Genomic DNA, 12,273 nt, shown 5'->3' on the forward strand with positions numbered 1-12,273 from the left:
TGACTCTGGCTGCCCTCGGGTTGAAGGCTGACAATGCTGCTGGGCCCCAAGTTGGGGCCAGGACAGAGACTGCTGCCCTTGAGGAAACCCCGGGCTGCAGAAGCAGCAGTCTGCAAATAGATCCAGGGATACAGTATGCTACAAGGGCATGAGCATTTCACAGAGCTAGACACCTAGGAGGACAAGTCAACTCCACTTTCTCAGGTCACAGGGCGGGAGAACCTGAGAAGGGGCTCTTGGAGAGAAAGAAAAAAATCTTCACTGCACTAAATCCCGGCAGGGAAAAATCTCCTAGGAGGCCAGCTTGGGAGGATAAGGAGGACAACCTGGGAGCTGGCACGGCACGAGAGAAGGCATGGCAGGTGGAAGAAGTTTGGGGATCTGCAGGCATTGTGGGGGGCAGGGGAAACCAAACTGAGACACAAAACAGCTACTGAGAAGGCAGGCATGAGCCTAACTTAGGGTTATGGGGGGCCAGCCCCTCCCAGAGATGGAAGTGGGGAGCCCTTGCCTGGCAAAATGGGACTTGTCTACTGGCACTTGGATCAGGCAAACAACTGAGCTTGCCATGGCCAAGTTCACTGAGTGGATACTTACCTTGCCTCTCCCCTGACTATTCCATATCCTTGTGCAACTCTGTCCCTGAAACCCAGTCTGGCCTTCCCTCAGCCTGCAGCTGGGCGTATTATTTTGCTCCAAAAGCACAACAGAGTACGGCTCCTTACTCGAGGAATGCAGGCTGTGGTCGTCCAGAGCCGATGATGAAACGGGCTATTTCTGCCCCGGGACATCAGCAGGCCTCCGGGCGCTGGCTCCAAGGCACACGCTATCCTGTTTTTAATGTTTCCCCAAACAAATGTTTTCCTTCCCACCTTGGGATATTTTTATTTCACTCTAGGTGCTGGAATAGCTTTAGAAATCATTCTGGATTGAAGTTGGAATCGTGGTTAGGGTCCTGCTAAGCAGCAAGCAATTTCTCACTCCCAAAGTTATCTATTACTCGTGGCTGATCTGGATGTAAAAATAGCTGCTGAGGCTGTTTGTTTAATCTGACTGTTACTCGACACCACGCGGGTGTTGCAGTGCGGACTGTTTGCCTCTTCCCCACCAAGAGCACCATTTGGTCTTCCCAGGCTGGGTCTCTAGTGAGGTAAGATTCTCAGACTTCCAGTGTCTGGCAGGCTTCTGCTCACTGCTTTTCCTCAGGTGGGTAGGTTTGAGAAACAGGAGGATCGGGTCTTGTGTCCACTGTCCTCTCGTCTTTGGGCTGCCCAGCTAAGGAGAGAAGAAGTGTTGGCTGCAGGGCAGAGCTGGGGTTGCCTCCTGTTTCTGGGGAAGCCTGAAGAGCAAACCGCCAGGACATTCAGAGAGCGGAAGGTACAGTCCAGACACTTGTCTGGCTCCTTGGCGTAGGCAGGGCTGCCCACGCTCATGGCAGAAGGGACATTTGTGCTGGGCCGGTGGTGAGTTGGGGATCTAGTTTGGTGGGAGGGTATGGTGCAGGGCAGAGTGTGTGTGTCCAGGGTCAGCTGGGGAGGGGGTTCCCATGTGTAGACTACGTGCCTTGTGGACCATGCACAGGGCGGTGGTACATACACGTGTGGCTTTGTCCTTATGTGTTGTCTGTCAGGGCGCTCTGCTCCCTCACGGCTGTGGATGTGCTCAGGACCCTGCACTGCCAAATGGGGGTGACCCGTGGTCACAGGTTTTACAGCAGTCAGAGTGAAGGTTGGCCCTCTGGTCACCCCCAGAACTTGATCCAGCAGGGTCACACCAGCTATAAGAGGGGAAAATTGGTGATTGGGACCTTGTGGTTCCCGGACTCTGTGAGCACATGTGTCCCCCAAAACAAACCCTCCACAGGCTGCCTATTCTCACATACCCTGGGATAGCCCTCACCAGACCTTCTCAGTGTGGACTTGACTAACCCTAAAGTCATCTCCCTTTGTTTTTTCTGGTGGAGAAGAATTGATGATTTATTGAGAAGAGCAGTATTGAGAAGAGCAGTATTATGCTCTTAAGCTACAAAGCCTTAAGAAGAATTACTATTTAGGATTCTAAAATACCTCCTTAAGTATAGGAACCTGAAGAGTAGATTAAACAAATGTGTGTGTTAGATGAGGTCTAGTTTTCTAGCATTCAAGTTACCTTTACAGTAGTGGTTGGTAAACTATAGCCTGGATCTCTGGTTTTGTAAATAAAGTTTTATTGGCACATAGCCACGATTGTTCATTTGCATATTGTCTGTGGCTGCTTTCACACTACACCAGCAGAGACTGTATGTATAACCTATGAAACTGAAAACATTTATCATGTGGCCCTTTACAGAAAAAGTTTGCTGACCCTTGCAGTACAAGAATATTTCTTGAGATGAGTATATTTATTACAAAATCTTTTAAAAGTCAGTGAAAGTTCTTGAATAGGCTGTTAGCCAGCCACTTCAGGATCAGTAGCGTCTGGCTCTAGTGCCTCCTATCCCTCCCCTGGGCCCACTTTTCAGGTCTGCCTGGTTTAGGAAATGTCCGGTCTGCTGTTGTGCTGCTGGGAGGGTTACTTTAGCTATGGAATCACCAGATACACAGCACGTCCATGTGTCCTGGGCTGAGCTGGGCAGATTGTGCTTATCGGGGTGGTTTATAAATAGCCATCTCTGGGTGATCAAGTCCAACATGCATCTGCCCCTGGGTCTTTGGGGTGGAACAATTGTGCCTGCTCTTGGGTGACCAGAAGCTCATTGGGCAGAGAGCCCTGTGTGTGCCGGGAGGAAAGGGGCTGGCGGGAAGCTGCGTCCTAAAAGCAGAGGAGTTGGGCTCCCCTGGAAGTGGAGAGAGCTGTTGGGAGGAGACAGGGAAAGACAGAGCCACCTTTGCATTCTGTCCCCTTGATGCCTTTTCACCAGGACTCAGGCAAGTGTCTGCCTTTTCTGCTTCTTTGCTCCTGACCCTAAGGAAGGCATGGAGACCTTTATTAACAAGGAGAAGCCTCACATCTTGAAATGGCCCTATTCCTCCAGTCTCTGCCAGAAACCTCAGTAACTCAAGCCTGCCAGTGGCACCGGGACTGAGCTGTCTTCCTCACTGGCTACTGGGGCTTCACTCCATCTGCCCAGGGTTCCTGAAGGGAAGCAAGGGCCGTAAGTCAAGGCCAGCTTGCAGGCACACGGTGCTGACCTGCCCCAGCAGGGCCTCTGGAGGGTGGAGTGGGTCTAAGTTTTCTTTTCCTTTGCAAGTTTAAACTCCATGTCATCAAACCCAGCCAGTCCATAGGCCTCAATCTTATGTTTCATTTAGTGGATTGAAAAAAAAACAAAACATGTCTTAATTTCTACTCGGTTCCCAGAAGGTTATGACCCTAGCTGCTGGGGTATGGAGGGGGAAGGACAGAGCTCAGTGGAGCAGCATAGTCAGAAAAGAGCCAGAAATGAGTGGACGGCATGGAGATGTGAACCATGCCATGTCATGCAGGGGCTGCGTGTGTAGAACACAGTGTGAGTGATACACGGCCCCTGATATCAAGGTGGTGGCCCAGCCGCTTCTCAGTGGACCTGGGTCCTGAAGACTGGAGATGGTTTGGTGCAAATGCCTCCCCCTCCAAGTCCTCCTCGGACAGCCTGGGTAATGAGATGGGAAGGGGTCTAACAACCCAAATATCTAAGACTTGAGAGCCCCCCCTGTCTTAACAGGAAGGGAAGGGAGCTCCTTCTGGACCATGGTGTGTGATAATAGGCACGGCCTTTCTCAATGGCCTCCATCCTCTACATGACAGATACCTGAGGGTCAGGGTCAGGGTCAGCCTCAGGTCAGGGTCAACTTCAGGTAGATGTGAGCCTAGGTCAGGCAGCTGGGACCCCAAAAGGGCTTCTGAATTCCATAAAGGTGCTGGCACATGGCTTCTGCAGGATCCTAGGGTCTCCTTTGGGCCTCCCCACTCTGGGCCCTCTTGCTTTGTCTCAGTTGCTTCCTCCATTCCCTGAGAGACAGCTCCACGAATGGGCTTGAGTTGCAAGTCTGGGCTGAGGGCAGAGTTCTGTCTCGGCCACCTCCCATTATCAAAGCCTCCACCTGAAGTTTGAGTGGGGGCAGGGGAAAGGGGGGTCCTAGATTGCTACAGAAGCCTCGGAAGGTGTTCCCCAGGCTACTCTGCACCCCACTCCCTGTATTTCTGGAGCCTGATTTCAGACCTGGCACTGCCAAGCAGGGTGACCCTTGCAGGTGGGGTCATGGCCAGGTCATAGTGGAGCTGCCTCTTGGCTCCTCCAGGCCACAGCAGCAATACCAGCTTATCCCCTCGTCTGGCCCCGTCAGCCCCTCATAGAGGCAGGTCAGGCCCCAAGGTTGCAGGGGCCAAGGGCCAGGAGTTTAGTCCTGCCAGATCAGAGCCACTTCTTACCCTCACTTCCCTCTGGCAGGCACTGGCTCTGGACTCTCTGTGCAGAGCTGTAGAATGTCTGGCTTTATTCTTTCCATCCTCCAGCATGGAGGCCTTACCAGTGCCTTCAGAGAGGCCGGCACTGAGGTTTAGGTGCATGAAGAAACTCACACAGGGATGCGGAGTTAGGGAGGGGCTGAGACTTTGACTTGAGATCAGAATCCAAAGCCCAGATTTATCCTCACTGCCTCCCTATAGCTAGTGGCCCCTATGGCCCAGTGCATTCTCTAGCAAGGAGGCCATACCACTCACTGAAGGGTCAAAGGTGTTATTGGAAAAGCCAAGAATGCCCAGAGAGGTACACAGTCTTCACTAAGCTCTTTAGACCTTCCAGAAACTGCCCAAGATGAAGTCTGCTGGGGTTATAGGACAGGCAAACCCAGGCTCACAGGTCAGCTCTGCTACTGCTCAGCAAGTCTCCCAGTCCCAGCTTCCTCCTCTGTAAAATGGGAAGCATAATAGCTCCCAACCCAAAGAGTCCTGCCAGCAAACATATGAAAAGCGCCGGGCACAGGGTAAAAATACAAGACCTGCTTTCTGCATTCGGCTGTCCTGTTTGTGATTTTCTTTCTGTTTAAACTGCAGCATTGGTCTGTATCTTCCTAAGGTCCTTCCTAAGCCCAGTGCTCCAGCTGATTCATACTCCCATTGCTCAGCTGGAGAGCAGCTAGCACCCTGCAGGAGGTGACCCACGGTGACCACCAGGCATTTTCATATCATGATTACCTCTGTGCCACAAGGGTCACGAACCTCAGCACCTTAACACTGAGAGTGGAGGGCCTAGCCCTAGAGGGAAGTGATGTCCCACCCACACAGCAATGCCCAGCATCAGGTGCAGGATGAGGGCAAACAGCACAACCCATGGCCATTGATAGCCATGAGACCTCAGTGACCCAAGAGGCCAAGACTTAACAGTGCAACCTCCAATGACTTCAGACCTGGAGCAGACTTCTGCAGGTGTGTCTCAGGACCCTCAGGCCTCCTGAGTCCTGAGTGTGACCCAGTACTGTTTGACAAGTACCCAGGGCATCCTGAGAAGTGGGAGGATCCTGCCTTAGGAAAGAAATTATTCTCAAACATGGTAGGAGGTGCTCCAAGAAGCTGACGTTTCCACATCAACACAGCCATAGGTTTAAATAACCGTGGTTGTTGGGCAAGCATCTTTCAGCTTTAAATTTTAGAAGTATAACCTGCGTGTCCACATGTGAACCCTCTTTCTTGCCATAAGGAATTGCATGATGAAGGCAGTTTGATCAGCTTCTCCAGACGGTGTCCTTACAGCAAGGCGGCTCCTCCTGTTCCTTCCTCTCCCTGGCTGAGCCCACTTCCCGATTCTTACTGTGTTAGAGAAAGAATGGAGATCACCTTCCATCTACTTCTCAGCCTCCTCCAGCAGAAATATGGGCACCAGCCCTTTCTGACCTGTGTTTTAGGCTTTAGGAATTCCCATATGTGCTCTGTATACAGCTTCCTGGCACCCAGGGCAGGGAAGTAGCTTCTACAGGAGAGCTGGGTCCAATGGATGCTCCATCTGGCTTTACTAAAGCAAATGCTCCTTGGTGGGACAAGAACAGCAGAGAGAGATAGAAAAGAAGGTGCTCACAGAGAGGCTGCCACCCCCTCCTTACCATGTGTCAACCACCCCATTGCTCGTCTCTCTGCTATCCCTGCATCCTGGCTCTGTTTCTGTGGCTCTGCATCCAGGCTGTGTGACCTTGAACTCATTTCTCAACCTCTCTGATCTTCAAAGTCTCCATCTAAAATTCCTTCAGCAGCAGCTCTACATAATTTTGTGGCTGTGACCATCAAGCAAGGTTGTAGATACATGGTGTATAGCAGATGACAGCAGCTCAGTAAGCAGGGCAGATGTGTGGGACTGTCCAGTGGGGTGCTGATGCTTGGGGATGGCATTTCCAGCTCTGCTTCTCTGCCTGTGTCATCAGTCCGATGGTGCCAGTTTACAGATGGGGGGACTGGGTGCATAGAGAAGTGTCATGGTTCTAGGGAGTCCTGCCTGAGCCTCCTCTCTCTGCCATGCCTGGCATGCTCCCCTCCCCATATTGCCCGGCTCTCTTCCCAGGGGCTACAAAGAGGATGGCAGCTGAGGAACACCCCCACTCCCAATAAACCCAAATGCCTCTTCCTCTTCCTCCAGGAGCCCCTTAAGTGGGCTCCTCTCTAGACAAGTCTCTCCAAGGTGGAGTTCGGTCCATAAGTTACAATCACCCTGCAACAATCATTTTCTAATCCAAAAGAGGTTACCCCAAGCATCAGTCTCCTGGTCTGTGTTAGGAATTCCCAGGGATGCTCCTTTAGCTAGACCCAACGTCACCAAAACAAGAATAAGGCAAATTGACTGGCTTGTCCAAAATCTGTTTGATTCTGAAGCTCCTAACTACAGAGGCCCGTGCTCCAATAAGGTAGGGCAGGGTCTCTAGATCTTTGTACCTTGTGCTACGGAATCCTAGGTATGGTGGGGCAGGGGACAGAAGGACACCTTGTGTCCCAAGATGAGTTCCAAGGATAAAAGTGTGGGGCAGCAGGGTGGCCAGGGGCAGGTGGCTCCTCAAAGGGGCAGTGTGGTGCTGAGCAGAAATGTTTCAAAAGTTGCTGGAGGAGCTCTTTAACACATTCGTTGCTGTGTGAACTGTATTTAACTCACACTAGTTTTGAGCCCGGGACCTAGTAAAGCATATAGTACTGGTAGAGAGGCAGGAAGGTTTCCCTGTGTGCTGTGAAAGCCCCGCTCATTGTTTCCAGTCAGTGGGCTTGTCTTCCCCACCTCCTGTCACCCTGCTCCAGCCGAGCACCACACATGCTCAGCTATGTTCTCCGATTACCATGACTTCCGATGGTGCATTTCTTCTTGAATATTTGCCCCCGGCTCTTTGAATGAAATCCATCTGACAGTATGTGCACCGTGACATCGTTGCACCTACTTAGGGGGTATGATTCAGAGGTCATCTTCCAGGACCACCCAAGCGCCACTCCAGACACAACTAAATACTTGTGGAATGACAAAAGACTCAAATCTCAGAAATAAACTTAATAAGTGTATTATGAGTCACATACAACTCATATGTATGGCGTGCAGTATAAACATGGGTTCTAGTGCCCGGTGAGTCGCTTATAACTCTTGCATAGAAAACAATAAAAAATAACAAATTTTTTTATTGAACTAGAAAGGATCATTTTATTTTCAAAGCTTTTATTCTATTTTTGTAAGAAACACCATGGTCCCAAGGAAAAAATTTTTTCTAGCATGGCAGTCAAAGGATTAAATGCAGATGGCAGGGATCCCCTCTCCATCAGCCTCAGATTTGAGCCCCACAGTACCAGGTATTAAACTCTAGGCTCCACACTCCTCCTCTATAAAGAACAAGAGTAATTCCTGCCTCATGCTGCTGCTGTGAATATTAACTAAATAATAACCAATAAATATTAATCAATAACAACAGGTTGTAAAATGCCTTTATACCAGATGCTCAGCACATGGGAATGTCTCTTTTCAGTCATCTAACACACAAATGGCCCCGTGCTAGGCACAGGCACTGTGTAGCAACTGGGGTCACAACCCAGAAGCAGAAAGGTAAGGCCCAGCCTGAGCACCCGCCTTCCAGTGGGGAAGGGCAAAGGAAGTGGGGTGTCTCCTCCTCTCCCTGATCTGGCCACTGTGTTTGGTCCTCGGGTCTCTAATTCTCCACCCAGATGAAAATCTTGTATCATTATAAACAGGGTAGCCAGAAATGGGACTTAAATCGGGACAGCCTAATTAAAAAAAAAAAAAAAAAAACTGCAGATCAGAAGTCATTATTGAGTCCCGAAATGACTAAGTTGCAAATAGTTTTTGTTTTTTTTTAAATGAAATAACAGAATAGGATGGAAATTGTCAGAGCAGTACAGGTATGAAAGGCAAGTTTTGCTTTATGAAATTTTCCTTGATACTCGTGTCTCTGTACTATGATGTGTGCTGTGATATAAATGATGTACTATGTGTAGAGGGGAAATCTCTGCTCTGGGGAGACGTGTAGAGGAAGGGTACACTCGGTGTACACGGCGCTCCCTCACTCTCAGCAGCCTGGCAGACTCCAGGGCTTTCTGGGCCTCCTTGTGGTCTAGGTGTCCCCAGCTGGGGGTTGCACAGAGGACATGATGGGCTGGAAGGCTCCAAAAGACTGGAGACTGAACAGGGCCTGCCGAGAGACCAATTCTTTAGAAATGAAATTCTTTTCTCTAGCATGGGGAGCAACCTTGGGCCAGAGCCGTTTTTATTGCCCCAGTTTCACAGGTGTAGTGGTGAAGGGACTGCCTACTCTGGCACCGCCTTAAAACCAGGTTTCAGCAATGTCCCCTGCCCAGACAGCCTATTTAACTCCTCTCTCATGTCAGGCCCTGCCATTTCCAGAAGCCAGGGCAAGAATACCTGGCAAAGGTGGGTGGCAAATGCATGAATAAATAACAAACAAAGAGCCAGGTGCTCCAGGCACTGGCTGGACCCACATGCTCCCCCTGACACCCCCAGGGACTTTGGCCTTGTGGGTGTGCAGTCAGGAGCCCCTCTGCGAGGTACACGTGAGAGGTCCTTTTCACAGATGAGAAACCTGAGGCTCACAGACAGGGTGTCCATTAGTTGTATTCAGCAAATGTAGAGCAGTGCTAAGATCTGCACCCAGATCCCAGGTGGACCCACCATTTGGGTGGCCCCTGTGTCTCTGAAAGAGCTGTGTGTCCATCTTCCGGCAGCTGCCCTGGCCTGACCCAGCAGTGGGTGTGGCCCTACAGTTTGGGTCTAACAAGGAGGCTCAAGGTTCAGAGGCCAGGCAGCAAAACCATAACTGCCATCCTGACCCTTTCTTCTTCCCAGCTTTCCACCTTTCAGGTAGTTCCCCTCCCGCCGTAGAGTGGAACCGATACTCAGCTTTGGGAAAGGCATGAGGGAGGGGAGCTGAGTTATTTGGGGTCACATGCCATCCATTCCAGTTCTTTCTTGCTCCTACTTTCACCTTTGATGCCAATGTAGTTACACCTATAAAAGTAAATTGGAGCACTTCTGAGCCTCCTAAGGGGAGCTAAGGGCCCCTAGTTCAGAGGGCATCTGGCTACTGAAGCTGCGCCCCTCTGCGTCTGCACAGAGCTCCTGAGGCAGCAACAGGGAGACACCAGCAGGGCAGGGCCTGAGCTCCTGCCTGTGAAAGGGGCACCCAGAGACCTTGCCTGCCCTGGCTATGGCCAGCACATCTGGCCACCAGCAGCTCCAAAGAGTGATCACAAATAATATTCCACCTCCAAGTCATGGTCAGAAACAGCACGAGGATCAGCTTCTGTGGACAGAGACTCTGCCCAAGGATCCTGTCAAAGCTAACACAAGCACAGCAGAGCCTGCTGAGATTCAGAAAGTCACTGGAGTCTTCTGCACCTCGCAAACCCACTGGGGCACACTTTGTCCCCATTCTGCCTCTAAGGCCAGGTTGGAAATTGGTGTTTTTTGCTGCACAGAGCCAGTTGTTAAATATTGCTGGGCCTGCCCTGGTCATCAGAGAAGAGAAATGGAAGCCAAGAGGGGACAGGTTGTGGGGCAGTCCTCACACCCAGACCCATTCTCCTTCTGTGTCTTCCTTGCTCCCGTGACTGGAGTCCCTCCCCAAGTCTGTGATGCCAGATGTCAGGCACCCTCATGTGCAGGGTTGCCCTGAGTTACAGCAGGCCTGGCCTTCCCTGAACCAGGTTTCCTGGCCTCTAACCACAGACACCTCACCACTCAGGAGCTTCTAGGGAATGACACAGAAGACCAGATATGCAGACTGGAAAGCAGCTGAGCTCCACAGAGAAAGCCTCTCTTCTCCAGACTCTCCCCCAGGGTTGCAGAATGACACAGCCCCTCCAACCAGCTGACCCACCTGCTCACAGCCAGTTCTGCAGGTCTGGAAAGCCCAGGCAAGTTGGTTTCCTTAGCCACAACCCCTGGGTGTGCAGTGTTTCGAGGCCTCTGCATGTGTGACATGATTTGTGGAGGTTTCAGACTCCTGCCAGGCCAATGCTGCATCAGGGTTCCTGCACCAACACCAGCCACACCATGCTGGGGCTGGACTAAACCAGCCTTGCTCTGCCCCAGGGCACAGGAGCCTTGGGATCACTGTGAGAGCCCTGAACTTTCCCAGTCTAGCACCTGGATTGAGGACCATCCGTCTTACATGCATTAGTGGCACTGCCCAAAGGAAGCCAATCAGAAGTCAATGTGCTTTTACAAAACAACACTCTCCCCAGTTTCATCTGGTTTCACTTCAGCATCAGAACAGGGGTGGCATGTAGTAGGTGCTCAGTGAGTCACTGTTGAACAGGTGAATTCAGGAAAGAGTTTCAAGTTCAGCTTATTCAATCCCATGTTTTCTTCCAATACAATATAAATGAACTTAAAATATCTTTTTTTTTATTGTTTGGGATTCATCTAGGGTACAAAGAATTAGGTTACACCAATTGCATTTGTTAGAAAAAGTCCCTCTTAATAATTATGCCCTGCCCTCAAGAGGTGTACCATACACCATGCCCCCCTTCTCTCTCCCTCCCCACCCCACCCTTGCCTCTTGCTCATTCCCCTACCCACCCCTTGTATTAGCTCATCTACTGCCTTCCTGTTAGAATTGCATACAATTGGATTCTTGCTTCTCCATTCTTGTGATGCTTTACTAAAAAGATTGTGTTCCACCTCCATCCAGGGCAATACAAAAGATGTAAAGTCTCCATCATTTTTAGTGGCTGAACAGTATTCCATGGTACATATACCACAGTTTGTTAATCCATTCCTGGGTTGGTGGGCATTTAGGCTGTTTCCACATTTTGGCAATTGTAAATTGATCTGAGATGAACAGACTAGTGAAAATGCCCTTATGATAAAAGGATTTTTTTTCTTCTGAGTAGATGCCTGGTAATGGGATTGCCAGATCAAATAGGAGGTCTAATTTGAGTTCTTTGAGGATTCTCCCTACTTCCTTCCAAAAAGGTGTATTAGTTTGCGGTCCCACCAGCAGTGTAAAAGTGTTCTCTTCTCTCCACATCTATGCCAGCATCTGTAGCTCTGAGACTTTGTGATGTGGGGCTATTGTCACTAGGGTTAGGTGATATCTCAGGGTAGTTTTGTTTTGCATTTCTCGGATGATTAGGGATGATGAGCATTTTTTCATATGTTAGTCATTTATCTGTCTTTTTGAGAAAAGATTCTATTCATATCTCTTGCCCAGCGATATATGGGAGTGTTGGGTCTTTTTTTGTGGATTAGTTTGAGTTCTCCATAGATCCTAGTTATCAAGTTTTTGTCTGGTTCATAAAATGCAAATATCTTTTCCCATTCTAAAGGTTATCTGTTTGCTTTGGTTGTTGTTTCTTTAGCTATACAGAAGCTTTTCAATTTAATTAAGTCTCATTTGTTTATTTTTGTTTCTGTTGCAATTGCCACAGAAGTCTTCTTCATAAAATCTTTCCCCGGGCTAATACCTTCAAGTGTTTTCCCCACACTTTCTTTGAAGATTTTTATTGTTTCATGCCTTACATTTAAATCTGTTATCCATCTTGAGTCAATTTTTGTAAGTGGTGAGAGGTGCAGGTCCAGTTTCAGTCTTTTATATGTGGTTATCCAGTTTTCCCAGCAATATTTATTGGATAGGGGTTCTTTTTCCCAGTATATGTCTTTATCTGGTTTTTCAAAGATCAGGTGGCTGTAAGATGTTAGTTTCATCTCATGGTTTTCTATTTTGTTCCGAATGCCAATGTCTCTATTTTTGTGCCACTACCATGCTGTTTTGATCACTGTGGCCTTGTAGTATAGCCAAAAGTCCAGTAGGGTGATATCCC

This window comes from Otolemur garnettii, unplaced genomic scaffold (genome assembly GCF_000181295.1).
Source record: "Otolemur garnettii isolate 467f Iridium unplaced genomic scaffold, OtoGar3 scaffold00217, whole genome shotgun sequence".
Taxonomy (NCBI): domain Eukaryota; kingdom Metazoa; phylum Chordata; class Mammalia; order Primates; family Galagidae; genus Otolemur; species Otolemur garnettii.